This window comes from Canis lupus, chromosome 9, assembly GCF_048164855.1.
Source record: "Canis lupus baileyi chromosome 9, mCanLup2.hap1, whole genome shotgun sequence".
Taxonomy (NCBI): domain Eukaryota; kingdom Metazoa; phylum Chordata; class Mammalia; order Carnivora; family Canidae; genus Canis; species Canis lupus.
Window position 1 is genome coordinate 15432890 of NC_132846.1, and position 16067 is coordinate 15448956.

The 16067-nt window shown below is 37.8% G+C and overlaps 1 protein-coding gene and 1 long non-coding RNA gene across 3 annotated transcripts in view; one reads left to right on the forward strand and one right to left on the reverse strand.

Moving 5' to 3' along the window:
- The window catches only part of PRORP (protein only RNase P catalytic subunit), a 121413-nt gene that overhangs the window by 70746 nt on the left and 34600 nt on the right, over window positions 1-16067 (forward strand). The gene's annotated exons all lie outside the window — the stretch shown is intronic.
- The window catches only part of LOC140639824 (uncharacterized), a 75359-nt gene that overhangs the window by 8112 nt on the left and 51180 nt on the right, over window positions 1-16067 (reverse strand). Inside the window, exons 3-6 of the long non-coding RNA XR_012036471.1 lie at window positions 9390-9497; window positions 5738-5905; window positions 1150-1260; window positions 169-242 (exon numbers count right to left, since the gene is read on the reverse strand). This is a non-coding gene — a long non-coding RNA (uncharacterized lncRNA). The remainder of the gene's footprint in view (window positions 1-168; window positions 243-1149; window positions 1261-5737; window positions 5906-9389; window positions 9498-16067) is intronic.

The following is a 16067-nucleotide window of genomic DNA, read 5'->3' on the forward strand; positions in this document are numbered from 1 at the left end:
ATTGAATCAGTTAATTAAATTCTGAATAACTAAATACGTACACCTTCTATAGTTACCTTGAGCTTTGTATTTCACAAATGGTATCTCTTATCTCCTTTAATCTGCAACCACAAAAAACTTCCTGCAGAGAAAGAGCTTATATTTTTAGATAATACCCTGTTTACTTACCTTTCTTCTTTTAAATTTTTTTCTTCCACTTTAACATTTGTCAAAGGTGATACTCATGTCACATGGTTGTGTTACTGGAAAGTCACATTGGGAGAAGATTTGTGAAAGAAATGAGAAAATGAATTTCACCTGTGCCAGGAACTGTTCTGAGCATTTAATATGCATTATCTCATTTAGCCCTCATGATAGAGGGCTAAATCTGCTTTGTTTTTTAACAAATACATACATCTGCTTTGTTTTTTAAGATTTATTTATTTATTCATGAGAGACACACACAGAGAGAGAGAGAGAGAGAGAGAGGCAGAGACACAGGCAGAGGAAGAAGCAGACTCCATGCAGGGAGCCCGACGTGGGACTCGATCCTGGGTCTCCAGGATCAGACCCTGGGCTGAAGGCGGCACTAAACTGCTGAGCCACCCGGGCTGCTCCATCTGCTTTATTAATAGAGAAAAGCAGCTTCAGAAGTGAAAGTAAAGCCATCAATGGTATTCATTTATTTTAATTAGATATTGATACGATCTTGAAATAGAAAATGTTCATAGTCTATCAAACAGTTGAGTCTTATATAATATCACCATAGTTTTGTGCCCTTATACATGTAGCTTCATTAGTCTGGCTAATTTTTTCTTTTCCTTCAGGGCTCAGCTTGAGAATCTTCTCCAGGAAGTCTTCCCTAACCCCCTTCCCCACATTCCCTACCTTCACCCAGAGGTCCTCATTCTTCTGGGCACATGGCCCCTTATGTGTGCTTTCTGAGCACCCTGCTCTCATCTATGGCATAGCACCAGTCACCCGATTATAATTATCTAGACTCCTTGATAAGCAGGAACTGTTCTTTTTAGAAATTTCAACATCCAGCACAGTGTCTGATATGTGGTAGGTATACGAAAAAGGTTGAGTGAATGTTTGACCCAAAGTGTATTTTTAGACTTACGGAATGTTTGGTGACTGTGATAGTGGTGCTTATGATAGACAATGTACCTTTTGTTTGGTTCTCCAATCTTTCTGGTGAATAAGGAGTGTTTTTCATATCTCTGAAGTCTTGAAGTCATCAGATGGGAGAGGGGTGAGGAAATGCTGTTGGTGAATTCCCTGAGTAAGGCAGAGGACATTGGTGTTATTTTTCCTTCCCTTCCCAGTGAGAAGGGAGCCAAGTTGTAGAATTAGGGGGAAGATAGTGGCATTCAGATGAAACTTCAGAGTCTATCAGTAGCTTACTATTTACTGGTTAGAACCTCTAATTTAAGTATTGGCTAGGTCTACACTGTTTAGGCCCATAGCTGTTTTATACAACTTTATATTCCCACCAACTAGCACCAGGTTTAAACTTTTGTAAGTCAAGGTGATAGATCATTCCTAAGTGTTCACCCCTAACCTGAAGCCAATGTTTTATTCTCTATCACAAGTCTATCGACTAGCAATATTATCGTGTATCAGAGGGCAGGAAAACTGCACACCGTCCCCATCACCAATGTTTTTTGACTAGATGACCTTAGGTAAGACAGTGAGCTTCTCTGGGCCTTATTCATCTCCTTTCTAAGGTGAGCGCCCAAGTTTTTATGTTCATGAGACCATAGATAACTTGGATTGTCTTTCAAGGTCCATTCCATTTCTATTTTTGGATCCATAATTTATATTAATTATTTAGCAGTGTTCCAGTGCTGCTCACTGAGAAAGTTGATTAGAAGTGTTCTTCTCTGTGGCAGTTACACATTTGCCATTTATCATTCAGCAGCGTTGAAATTTAACACATGAATTTACTGCATTTAATGTATTGATTTTTTTTAACTCCTACAATCTTGATAGTTGATTATTATCATGTGTAGTCCTCGTTTTGAGTTTCTCTTCTCAAGGTAGTTGTGTTTCTTTTATTTTTTCGCTTTAAGGGTAACAGTCTAATACTGCTGAATGAATACTGTCAAGCTATTTACCTACGAACACCAGAGCCTTTTGGGCATGTGCATACATTTATATCAGCATATATGATAAATGCTGGAGTGTTCTTACTGAGGTTCTTTAACTCTCTACTCTCAAAAGAAAGTTTTTGAGTGTAAAATAAAAGACCTTATAATTATTTATTAAAAGCCTTACTTCCAGGGATCCCTGGGTGGCTCAGTGGTTTAGCACCTGCCTTTGGCCCAGGGCATGATCCTGGAATCCCGAAATCGAGTCCCACGTCGGGCTCCCGGCATGGAGCCTGCTTCTCCCTCCTACTGTGTCTCTGCCTCTCTCTCTCTCTATGTCTATCATAAATAAATAAATAAATAAATAAATAAATAAATAAATAAATAAATAAATAAATCTTTTAAAAAAAGCCTTACTTCCTGAAGGCAGAGATCAAATAACAAAAATCAAGAACTGTAGTAGTCAGAAAAAAGTATCTTCTTCAGTATTACTATGAATACATTAATAATTCATTGTCCTATTCTCCACCAACAAAGAAACTGCAAAGTATACATTTTAACAGCAAGGGTATCTGGAGCAGGCCTCCTAATCTCCAGTATAATCCTTATGCTATTCCATACTGATAGAACCTTCCTGTTTCCCCCCTTTTTTTTCAACGTTTTATTATGAAACATTTTTTTAAAGATTTTATTTATTCATGAGAGACACACAGAGAGAGAGAGAGAGGCAGAGACACAGGCAGAGGGAGAAGCAGGCTCCACGCAGGGAACCTGACATGGGACTCGATTCCGGGTCTCCAGGATCATGCCCTGGGCTGAAGGCAGTGCTAAACCACTGGGCCACCGGGGCTGCCCTATTATGAAACATTTTTAAAATACCTGAAAGTTTAAAGAATTTGCAGTGAACATCTGTACACCCATCTCCTTGATTCTACCATTAACATTTTACTACATTTGTTTTATCAGCTGCTTTTCTATTCATTAATTCATGTTGATTTTTTAATGTATTTCAAAGTAGATTGTAGATATAGGTACCTATACCTATTCTCTTTTGATCAATATTTATAATACTTCTGCCTACAGGCATGACCACTGCTGATTGACTGATTTGACTGATGTAGTTCTTTTTTTTTTTTTTTTTTTATGATAGTCACACACAGAGAGAAAGAGAGGCAGAGACCCAGGCAGAGGAAGAAGCAGGCTCAATGCACCGGGAGCCCGAGGTGGGATTCGATCCCGTGGGATTCGATCCTCCAGGATCGTGCCCTGGACCAAAGGCAGGCGCCAAACCACTGCGCCACCCAGGGATCCCCTGATGTAGTTCTTAACCCATTATCACCAGCCTTATTAGTAGAGTGCTGTCAGCCTATACAAAATGGTCTTCACCAGTGACAATCTAGAGTAACATTCTAGATCAGCACTGTCCAATAGAAATATGCTAGATTAAATCTTTTAGTAGCCACATTAAAAAAAAAATTAAAAGAAAAAAATTAAAAATTAAAAAAAATTAAAAGAAACCGGTGAAATAACTTTATTTATTTATTTATAAAGATTTTATTTTGTTTATTCATGAGAGAGACAGAGAGAGAAAGGCAGAGGAACTCCATGCAGGGAGCCTGATGTGGGAGTCAATCCTGGGTCTCCAGGATCACGCCCTGGGCTGAAGGCAGAGCTAAACCGCTGAGCCACCTAGGCTGCCCAGCAGTCAATTTCTTAATGAATGCAAAAGAAGTAGTGGTATTTGGAGCACTTGGGTGGCTTAGTAAGTTAAGCGTCTGCCTTGGGCTCAGCTCATGATCCCAGGGTCCTGAGGTCAAGCCCTGTGTCCTGCTCCCTGCTCAGTGGGAAATCTGCTTCTCCTTTTCCCTCTGCCATCCTCCCCCTTCCCCGGCCCTGCCCACCTCCCTGCCCCATGCCCCCGACAGCTCATGCTCTTTCTTGCTCTCACTGTCTCTCTCTCAAATAAATGAATAAACTCTTAAAAAAAAAAAAAAAAAAAAAAAAGAAGTAGTGGCATTTATCATAGCAGGCCCTAATTATACCTTTTATGTTGAGGTCATTTTTATTCTTAGTTCCCTGATCAGAAACTTCTTAGTCTCCTCTTATTCCCTTAGGCATTTCTCTTGATTTCTTGGCATCAGTACTTAGAGTTGAATTACATTCCCTATAGCAATATTTAGTGTATTTTATTACTTTTCTGCCATTCTCCACATAGTTTCATGCTGTACCAATTTATCTTCTCCCATTTTTGCTAGAGCAGTCTCTCTAAAACAGATCAGATCTTTACATTTCAATTATAAAAATAAAAAAAATACGTGCTAGTGTTAGGGAGTTTTAACCAGAAGAAAAAAAAAAAGAAAGAAAGATTTCTGGCTGAATAACTAGAACAATGTTCCTATTTATAAAGTATAAATTGAATTTCCTTTAATGATTTGTCAGAAGTCATCTATATTCTTTCATTTTTCACTAACAAAATATTTAATTTTGGATAATGAAGAAGCTGCATCTCATTCTCTGCTTTCAGTTGGTGTATTTTATCCAGAAAATGGATGAGAAAAAGTCAAAAGTTACATAAAATAGATCTGATTTCAGATTATCTTTGGTTTTTATTTTTAACGTTTAGCTCGTCATTCTGAGTCTTGACTAGCCCACAAAGAAGACCTAGACTGGAAACCACCAGAAGGGGCAAGAGTAGCTAGTAATCTGGCAGTGGCAGAATTTCACAAGAGAGGGACACTTGGGTGGCTTGGCGGTTAAGCAGCTGCCTGCAGCCCAGGGCGTGATCCTGGAGTCCCGGGATTGAGTCCCACATCGAGCTCCCTGCATGGAGCCTGCTTCTCCCTCTGCCTGTGTCTCTGCCTCTCTCTCTCTCTTTCTCTCTCTCATGAATAAATAAATAAAATATTAAAAAAAAAAAAGAATTTCACAAGAGGCTTATGTTGATAAGTGCCAGTTATCTTGAAACTCAGCACATGTGACTAGCTAGAAATACCTAAAACATTGCCTAATTTAGATACTGGATAAATAAAGTAATTTAAATATCTGGGATACTAAGATATGCCTGCTAAACTTCCGGAGGAAAAAAGAGCATAGCAGTTCACCTCCTCCAGTAGAGCAAGTCACTATAGGCTCCATGCCCCTGTCAGATAGCATTATAATGGACAATCTATAAAGGATTGATTTGGTTGCCACAGTGATGAACAATTTTTAGTGGGTGTTCAACACTATAAAGATTAATTTTAAGGTTTTCTTTAGGTACTCATTTTACTGTCTTCACATTTCACTATCACCTTGTTCATTTATTTTTTATTTGTTTACTAACAGTTTCCCACTTTACAGGAATGTCCATTCCATGAGAGCAGGAACCTTCCCTCTTTTATTCACTCTTATATTCCCAGCACCTAAAACCATGCCTTCCGGGCCTGGGTGGCTCAGTGGTTGAGCCTCTGCCTTTGCCCCAGGGCGTGATCCCAGAGTCCAGGGATTGAGTCCTACATCGGGCTCTTTGTGTGGAGCCTGCTTCTTCCTCTGCCCATGTCTCTGCCTCTCTCTCTCTCTCTCTCTCTCTCATGAATAAATAAATAAAATCTAAAAAAAAAAAAAAATGCCTTGCAGGTTGGCAGCTCAGTAAACATTTATCAAAAGAATTAATGATGCTTACTTACCTTTACAGATTCATCAATAGACAACTATCAGCCAAGAATAAGTATCATAGCCCCAGTGCAACTACTTCATACTTTGAAGGCTGTTAAAATGCCGCTGATGATAAAAGCCATACATTATTTTATTCATCACTTGTCACAGTGTCCATTTGTTTCTTTTTGTCAATCATCCTTCAAATAAGAGGAAAACACAGGGTATACTTTCAAAGAATACTATCTGTCAGGGAAACAGGTGTAATGTTTAGATCTAGAAGTAGAATGATAAAAGCTAAAATGGCAGTCCTTATGTTATTTATATTTTTGGACAGGAGTTATATACTGTTTCTTTCCCTTTATGAGTGGCCATTCATAAACCAGCCTAAGTAGTGAAAATGTAGGACTTTACTTCAGAATAATATCCCAGTTCTGAGTGCTTTAGCATTTTCTTGAAAAGAAATGAAGAGAGAATCTTACCTTAATTTTATGTTTTCAGACTCCCAACCTTTGAGAACTGGCATCTAATTCCTTAAATTTATAGAGATGAGGTAATATAAACCAATTTTTGATGTTATTGATACTTCTAGAAGCTTTCTTTAATGTTGATTTTTTAAAATCTTGCAAGTAATGTTTCAAGGAAAAAACTTTAAATATACATAATCTCACCCACCTGCATTGAATTCCCCATAGGGAGTTTGCTTCTCCCTCTGCCTATCTCTCTGCCTCTCTCTGTGTGTCTCTCATGAGTAAATAAATAAAATCTTTTTAAAAATTACTCCTTTTAATTTAAAATATTTGGTTTCATGAAAACAATTTAAAGTTATAAAAAACACTTGTGACATATAGTTAAGATTTATTCCTTTGTCTTAGTTGTCTTTTCTCCTTTTTAAATTAACAATGCAAAAAGTTTGAAACTGGAATGTCATTCTTTGTGAGTATTCACATTTCGTAAAAGCTTATGAAGTACTCAGATTTTTAAGCCCATTTTATAAATTAGTAGCTAGGGTAGAGTGATACGGGCCTACAAAGACATTTTTTTTTTCTACAAAGGGACATACAGCATTTATGAAAGCTTGTGACCTACACGTGACATTGTTTTGACACTGAGTACTTGGAAAGTGTTTGGCAGCCACTCAGAAGAGCATACTTCTCCCCTTACCTGCATAATTTGGATTAGCTACCATTCCTTAAGTGCCCATGCGTGACATTTGGATGAAGTCCACATCTAATGGCATTCTACATGTTAGATATAGCTTCATGCATTTGTTAGAGATAAGTTGCTACTGTGAACCTTACAACATCACCAGTTAATTTATTGGTAATTTCAGTATGCCAACTTGATTGCATCAAAATTAACATCCTCTTCTTCATTGCCTAAAGAGTAGAGGTGTCAGTTTCTGAAAAGTTTCTGGAAACATTGCTACCACTTTCCGAAGTGTTAGCTTTCCACATAGACTCTATTTTTCTGTTTTTGTTTTTGTTTTTCCCACTAAGCAGGAAATGACTAGAAACAGATTCCGAGATTTAGAAGTTCTCACAAATCTACTTCTCTAAATTCCCCCTCTCCATATCATGCCACTTTCTCTGTGTCTCTAGGCCGCTCTCCTTCTGTCTCTTATAGAGTCATTGGATTTAGAACTCAGCTGGGTAATCCATGATGATCTCATCTTGGAGATCCTTAACTTGTTTACATCTTAAAAGAGCCTTTTCTCAAACAGGTTCACATTCACAGGTTCCAGACAATAGGACATAGATACATCTTTTCGAGGTTCACTATTCAATATCCCACCCCAGTCTCACTCCACTTGCTGCCAAGTTCACTTTGCAGCACCTTGATAAGGAGCTGCAGGATTCATGGTCAAACGGCACCTTCATCATTTCTCATCTCTACCCATCCTGTTTATGAACAGTCCTAAAGGTTAAAAATTATTCATTCTGTTAAGCCTAAACCTACCCCAGGATAATATTTGACAATGGAATCTAGGTCTCCTACAAAGCTATATGGGATAAGTAAAACTTGTTCCATGACAAGTCCCAGCCTGATGCTGGGCTAAGAATGAAATGTTCATCTCAGCTGCAACATTTAAGGGGATGCCAAAAAATTCAGTAATTAATAAGGATAAATATTTTAATGCAATTTTTAAAACTCACAATTAATGTAGAAAATCCATGATGGGGGTGTCTGGTTGGCTAAGTCAGAAGAGCATGTAACTCTTGATCTCAGGGTTGTGAGTTCAAGCCCCCATTGGGTGTAGAAATTACTTAAATAAACTTAAAAAAACTCATGATGAACAAAATACCAATATTTTAAAGAAAAAAAGGCACACAACACTGTTATTGATTTTCCCTTTTGTCTCAGGTACCAGTATGGCTAGGCGTGGCGCTATTGTTGAACCTTTTTTAAAATTTTTATATTTTGTTCATCATGGATTTTTGTGCATTAATTTTAATTTTGTAAAATACTGCATTGAAACACTATTTATCTTGTCCAGTGAGTTTTTTGGTGCCCTTTTAAATTTTGTGCCTAAGGCAAGGAAGGGTCTTAGTCACCTTATTCTGGTCTCAGCCCTATAACTAAAACAGACACACAAGATCCATACTTAGCCAAGTGGACTCTCCCTCCTGGGACTTTCCCTCCTGGGACTTTGTGGAGGATGTAAAGACGAGGATGTTGTTAGAAACATTTCACAACAACATCAACAGTGGAAGTCAGTATCCTACCCTACTGTAACTGTGGTGTGTTTGTCTGCACACACATGCAAGCCTGTTCACCTGAGGGTCCAGCGGCAGGCCTCAGAGGCAGTGCCTAATTAACCACTCCTGTGGCATAATCTTGATCATATTACTACTCTGGCTTTGCTGGGTCTTACTCCTTTTCTGAGCTGGTGGTCTGGCATTCAAGACTCAATTTGCTTCCTTTTTGAAAATCAGTCATGTTTGTTTATCTCCAAACTTCCATTCTTCCTTACTTCGAGATGTTGCATGATTATATATGTACGTTTTCTTGGTATCTTAGGATGAAAGTCATCCAGGTCTAGAAAAATGAACTCATTTGGAGTATTTTTTTCAGTCATTTTCCTTGTTTTGTATTTCTTTTCTCATTCAGTCTTTTTTCCAAACATTTCGAACTTGAATATAACTTTGAACATTTATTTTTTGTTGTCCATAACTTATAAATTATAATAGTCCCTGGACCTAACTATATGAACTGCAGAGATTAAAGGGTGCCAGACTCAGGGGATCTCACCAAAGAAAAGCACCAGAGGCATCCACGGAGGGAAACAAATAATGTTTACCAAGAAACAGTGCAATATTTAGAGACATCATTCAGTATTCACTAGGCTCAAACTCCAGTCTTTGGGAAGAATGGCCTTTAAAAATTGGCATATATCTAACAACTACAGATTTGGAAGAACTTTAGAGTAGAAAAACAAAGAGCATTTTCAGTAAAAGCAACAAAAAACTCAAAATAACAGTTATCTGAAGGAGAAGTCACAAGAAATATGGGAAATGTGGGTTTACCACCCAGATCCACTGATGGAGCTAGCCCAGTCTGCCTCATTTCTCTAGATCATCTGGAACCCTTAGTCCAAGCCAGCATTTCCTGATTTTAAGATCAGGAAACAGTCCACTCTGTTGGCCATAAAATAGCCTATTTGGGATACTGCCAAGTCCCTACCAGTATTTGTCTTTTTCCCATTTTGGACTTTCAAGTTCTTTTCCCAGGCTGAGGTTCTAATTCTTTGGTCTCCTCACTCCTAGGTAGAATGTAACCAGCAGTTCTGACCTGCAAGAGAAGGGGAGGAGGAAACAGTAAGGTGCTGTGGATAGGAAAAGAAATATTTACCTCCTTCTGGGCATTAACTTTACTGATGTTATTATGGTGAATTTGCACCACTTTTTGTAGTCACCCTCTAATAAATACATCTCTACCTGTTTGTTTGTTTTTTTTCTTTAATTACTTCTCTCCTTTTTTCCTCATTGGAGTCAATAATATTACAGTTTTGTTTTTTAGGCCTCACCTTCCACCTTTCTTAACTTACACTCCCTTATAGAGTTTCTAGCTTGGAATTACCCCATCCTATATCCAAACACTTTGGAATTTACTCTCGTAGGATCTAGAGTCCTCCCATGTGAAAGGTTTCCTTCCTTTGCTCTTACAAAGTCTGAACTTCCTTTGCGAGGACCATTACTTCTTTTAAAGCTCTTGTCAGGGATCCCTGGGTGGCTCAGCGGTTTGGCGCCTGCCTTTGGCCCAGGGCGCGGTCCTGGAGACCCGGGATCGAGTCCCACGTCAGGCTCCCGGTACATGGAGCCTGCTTCTCCCTCTGCCTGTGTCTCTGCCTCTCTCTCTCTCTCACTGTGTGCCTATCATAAATAAATAAAAATTAAAAAATAAAAATAAAAAAAAAATAAAGCTCTTGTCACTCCTACATCATCTACAGCTTCCTCCTCCTCAGTCTTTATAGTCCTGAATAGCAGTCCTCTTTGTTGTTTCTTCTACTTTCTGAGAAATGAAATTGTCAATATGCTATCAACTTATCAGGTGCTCTACTTTTACCAGAATGAAACCTCTCACCCATGCTGGGAGAGGTGACATTTCCCGTTACTACTGTATATAGTGTCTATATCTATTTTGTTATCTGTATTAGGCCATCACTGTTTGTCGACCACAAGAGCATCATTAGAATAGAACATACCTTGCCAGTGTCACAAGTTTCAGTGATGTTTGCCTCCATGTGTTAATCTTCTAAATTTTCCTTTTCTTATTATCCATGTTCTACAGATTGTTATTAGGAATAAGGCCATTAGCTTTGCTCTCCATCTACCTGATTTTTCACTGATAAATTATTGGAAGGCTCTATTATTCTTTAGGTACCACACCAGCACCTCTGTGTGGAGGCTCTTCTGATTTTACATGATTTATTGAAATTTCAGACCCCACTGTATCATCAGCTTTAATCCATACCATCATATATCTCATAAGGGAAGTGATGTGTGTGTGTATATTCCCTTTAGTTTCTTGTGGCATGTGGCAGATTTGGAGGCAGTGTACTTAAGAACCCTGAGCAAAAGTTATACTATTTCCTAGATAATTATCTTTTAACTAAAATGATAGAAACAGAGTTAAAAAATCACAGGGGAGAAAATGAAGGACAGACAATAAAGTCAAAGCAGGGCTTCTGCAAAAATAGAAAACCTTTCTTTAGGTTATACCGAGTTTCATTACAATAAATACATCTGGAGACCTTCTCATCATGGGAGCCAAACTTTTTTTAAGTCAGATGAACAGCTGATGTATTGAGAACAGATTTTATTTAGCAAACATTCATATAGCACTCACTCTGGAATACAGTTCTCAAGTGCTTTATAAATAATAAATTAGTTTACTAAATTAATCATTTAATCCTCATAACAAATAAATCCATTTTTCAGATGAGGAAACTGAAGCTTAGAGAGGTCAAGTGACATCCCTAAGGTCACAGAACTAGTAAGCAAGAGCTAGAATTTGAATTCAAGAAGTCTGCCTTAAGACAGTACTCTAACCACTACATAATTGCAGTCTCTTCAGTTTATTTTCTTTCTAAAGTTCCAATGAGAAAAATGTTAAAAATGTTAAAACCTATACTGGAAAATGGGCATGAAACATTAATAAAACAACAACAACTAACAACTAACTAAGGACTTTATCAGATGTGAAATACCTTGACCCTCGTAGTTATAACTTAACCAAAAGCTGCTGAATTATAATAATGTTCTCTCCCTATTAATTATTGTCTCCTTGGTTCTCCCCACACTTCCCAACTTTCAAATTACATGGTTAGTATCTGGCTCTTCTTTGACCACAAACTCCTTTTGGTTGGTTGTGATATGTTGTGGGATTCTGGGAAGTTTATTGATTGTTTCCAGGGTCAGACTAATGACATCCTTTCATCTATTTCTCTTTTAGCTTAAGTATAATTTTGCCTGATAATTATTTCTGCCTGTCCATATTCATATATAATCTTCCATATTTGTTTTGCTAGCATCAGAAATTAATTCTTGCATGTGTCTGCATGGATTCTATGTTCTTCTTTTCTGAATATATTGCTCTTGTTTTAAAAGAAACTCTGTTGTAGTTAATTTCACATAATATAGCCTACCACGTACATAAACTTACTAGTAGCTCTGAATTAATCTATGGAGGGCTTCAATACTTGAATACCTTGGTAGGACATCTTTCTACCATAGTGAAGGGAGCCCCAAGTAACTAAATCAGTAAACATAAGGCTAAGGATTCTAATACCTGCCTTTCTTCTCAATATTTTGTATGTTTTAAAATATGTTATGCTTTCCTTTTTGGTAGTTATGACATCTCCCTGGCTGTAGTACAGTCTATCTATAAATTAATGATAAGAGCTTTAGAAGTATTAGCTCCTTGTAAATCACAGGCCCCTAGCCTAATCAAAGCTTTGACAAGTTATAACATTAAGTTGTCACTAGACTGCTGGTGACTTAATGAAACTAATGATTACTCATAAAAACCATGAGCTTAAGTACGTATATTTTACTATAGTTGCCAGAGATTCTAGCTTTCCTTGTCCAAGAAATATTTTTTAAGATTTTATTTATTTGAGAGAGAGGGGGGAAGAGAACATGGGAGGGGGGGAAAAGGAGGAAGGCCAGAGGGATAGGGAGAAGCAGACTCCCTGCTTAGCAGGGAGCTTGACTCACTGTGGGGCTCCAAGTGAGGCTCCACCCCAGGACCCTGAGATCATGACCTGAGCTAAAAGAGGATGCTTAACTAACTGAGTCACCTAGGCACCCCATGTCCAAGAAATATTTGACAAAGACCCTTCTGTTGTTGATCTATGGGCTATGGTATTTCTCAGAAGAATTAATTTGGTTTACTGTGAGCCATGTAAACTTTCAAATGTAAACATACATTATTCATTAAATCTTTGTTGACTTCCTTTTCTATGCCAGGCACAGTGCTAGATATTGTGGCAGATGCAAAGATATATAAGATGCAGTTTTCTCCTTGTCAAGGAGTTTATAATCTAGTAAATACACAAACTGTTAATGTTAGAATATATATAAGGGCCCTAAGAAGTATTTGAGAAAAAAGCTAATAAAAAAATTCGTATTCTAAAAAAAATACTTCTAGCTGGGGAAGAATCAAAGAATACTTAATGGCTAGACATCAGCATTTAACTGGTACCTCATTTTTAGGTTAGGTTTTGATAACTAGAGTTGAGAGGGTGGAAAAGAAGAGGGACTAATTCTATATCCAGACAACACTGTTCAAATAGCACCATGTAACAAAGTAGGACTTTGGAGGTAAAAGGTAAAGGGTGGGGTAAAGTACTAAATATCACCTTTTATTCCTATTGTCAAACATACCACAGGGCTGCTGGGTGGCTCAGTCAGTTAAGCATCCAATTCCTGGTTTTGGCTCAGGTCATGATCTTGTGGGTCGTGATATTGAGCTGTAGGGCTCGCACTCAGTGGGGAGTCTGCCTGAAGAGTCTCCCTTGCCTCTCCCCCCACTCACTTGCATACATTCTTGTTCTTGCATGCTCTCTATCTAAAATAAATTAATTGGGCAGCTCAGGTGGCTCAGCGGTTTAGCGCCACCTTTGGCCCAGGGCAGGATCCTGGAGACCTGGGATCGAATCCTGAGTCGGGCTCCCTGCATTGGAGCCTGCTTCTCCTTCTGCCTGTGTCTCGGCCTCTCTCTCTCTCTTTCTGTCTCTCACGAATAAATAAATAAAATATTTTTAAAAATAAAAATAAATTAAATAAATTAATAAATCTTTCTAAAAATTTAAGAATAAAAAAAGGCCCACATCACATCTTTAATAGGATGAGATTTGAGAAAAAAGATGAAATCTAATACCCAGTTGACAATGGTTGGTTAAACAACCTAGAAAAATTCTCACTGTCTTAATATTATTATCTTTGGTTATCTCCAAAATCAAATTTCTTCTTTTTAATTCTAAAATATAGTTTTAATGGATTCCACTTATTTACCTTAAAGCTGCATTGTGACAACACAACATATTGGTATAATATTCTCTTGGAAGCATGAAGATTACTTGTGTTTTGGAATAACTTCATTTAGGTTTTTCCAGCTTGCACCTATAAATCAGAGTCATGCTGTTCACTTTTGATGTTCTTCCTCCTTTTCCATCCTGTCTGTCCCTAGGCTAGCCCACAGGTCAGTAAAGAGGAATCTCACCAAAAATAAGAGACTCTTCACTTCAAAAAAAGGGACTCTCTTACTTCTCCTTGGAAAGCCCCAATTTGTGTCTTATAGCAAAATGAAATAAATGAGCATTGGAGCATATTAAAAATATTTCTTAAAATTCTAGCTCAAAATTACAAATTACTTCTTTTTTTTCATTATTGATAGTTACATAATATTTAAAGCCTTAAAATCATAAGCTCTAGCTTTACAATATTAATTTTTTTACAATATTAATTTTTAAAAGACAGTAATCAGCCCATTAAGTATTATTACCTTTCAAAATATGTAGAGAAAACATACTATGTAACTTTGATAAATGCGTGTATTTAAAAGGACATAAAGACGTTATCCTATAATATGCTAGGCTTTTCATTTCAGTTATTTCTCCCCTAAAAAAAATAACCATGATTCCTGCATGTACTATAGATGGCAATACTTATATGGAAATGGAAGTTTGAGAATGATTAGCAGATAGAGTCTTAAATGAGTAAGGTTCAGTTGAAATGTTCTTAATTTTTCTCCTTCACTGGATTTTTAAAAAATAATAATAAACTTTCTTTTTCACTCATGATGTTTCCATTCAGTTTTATTTCACCATCACCTGACCTTCTTCCCCCCCTCACCTTTGTTTCAGAAATCACATGTTATACAACCATTTTCTCTTTAGATGGCAGTGATTGGAAACCAAGTGATTATGCACACAGGATCCTATGTAAAGTGCTGTAGAAGTATTTTTTCTCAGGCAGGTTGAATGCCACATGGCCTTGCTGTAAATTCCAATAGGGACAGGGAAAACACTGTCATGTATGTTTCAAATACACCATCATTAAACATCTACAGTTCCAGGGTTGATGAAGTCTATCTTTGCATGGAGGGAAGTAGCTCATTCTCAATAGCTCATAGCTCAATATGGAAAGCTCTCATTCTCCTTAACATTAGGAATTTGGGGACACCTGGGTGGGTTAGTGGTTGGGCACCTCCCTTTGGCCCAGGACGTGATCCTGGAGTCCTGGGATCGAGTCCAATATTGGGCTCCCTGCATGGAGCCTCCTTCTCCCTCTGCCCACGTTTCTGCCTCTCTCTGTGTGTCTTTCATGAATAAATAAATAAAATCTTAAAAAAAAAAAAAAGGAATTTTGCTGTGGGATTCACTCAGTAAATATATATTAAATGATATTACATGTTAGGCCCTGTGCTGGGTAAGCACCTTGCACTATATACATAAAAGAGCATGGTGTCTACCCTCAGACACCCCTTCCAAGCATAATAAAGTATAATAATTCTTATAATAGAGGCATGTAGAAGATAAAGTAAGGCACAAAACAGGAATAAATGGCTGTAGCAGATATTACAAAACATTCACAACATACTTTTTTTTTTTTTAAGATTTTATTTATTCATGAGAGAGAGAGAGGCAGAGACACAGGCAGAGAGAGTAGCAGGCTCCATGCAGGAAGCCCGACGTGGGACTCGATCCCGGGTCTCCAGGATCATGCTGAAGGCGACGCTAAACCACTGAGCCACCCGGGCTGCCCCACAACATACTTTCTAAGCCTACTGGCCTCAGACTCCTTCACAACACAGCTCTTCAGGAAGCTGCTCTTGTTCTATCAAAAACAAAAATAAAAACCCCACATGCAAGAAGAAGCCTTTTGCCTATCATTGGCATAGTGGGAGATGTGTCTACCTAGAAGTGGTATACATTATGCCACCAATTGTGCAAAGAAGGGGAAAGAAAACACACACACTTTCTTGCTTGTTCATGTCTCTTGAGAGGGCTACCCAAGAAGCAGATAGTATTGGTTGCCACTGGGGAGAGGAGCTAGGTGGCTAAGGGATAGGGTGAGAGGGACACTCTTCAATGAATACCCTTTAGTTTCTTTTGACCGTGTGGATTTATTACCCATACAAAAATAAGGCTTTATTCACTTCGTATATCACATTACCACATGAAGAGAATATATATACCAGTTGTCTTTTATTTGGTGCATTCTACAAGTTACTAAACTCCTAAACATATAAACATATAGTAGATAGCAAACAGGTATTGCTAAGGATCATGTAAGTATCTGTAACATTTTTTGTTTTGGTTACAGGGAACTTCCCACTCTATTTTTCACAGCTCTC